Raw genomic sequence first — 275 nt, 5'->3', positions numbered from 1 at the left:
AAAAAAAGTCATGCTCACAGTAAGGTAATTTTAATGAAAATTCACCAGGCAATAAAACATACACTGTATATAAAATGTATGGCCAAAAAACTTAAAATACATGTTGGCATGAGACTAGTGGGTTATATTCAATCTTTACAGGAATTAACAGGAATTAGACATCCATCTTAAAGTAGTTCTACTTTAAAAGGATGATTTGGAAAGCTCAACTAAAGCAGGATTTTACTGAATAATTCATGTAAGTGCTTTAATAAAGCTACAAGTTTAACATAAAC

Source organism: Sinocyclocheilus grahami, unplaced genomic scaffold, assembly GCF_001515645.1.
Source record: "Sinocyclocheilus grahami isolate Dianchi unplaced genomic scaffold, SAMN03320097.WGS_v1.1 scaffold7931.1, whole genome shotgun sequence".
NCBI classification, from domain to species: Eukaryota; Metazoa; Chordata; class Actinopteri; order Cypriniformes; family Cyprinidae; genus Sinocyclocheilus; species Sinocyclocheilus grahami.
This window is presented reverse-complemented; position numbering follows the sequence as displayed.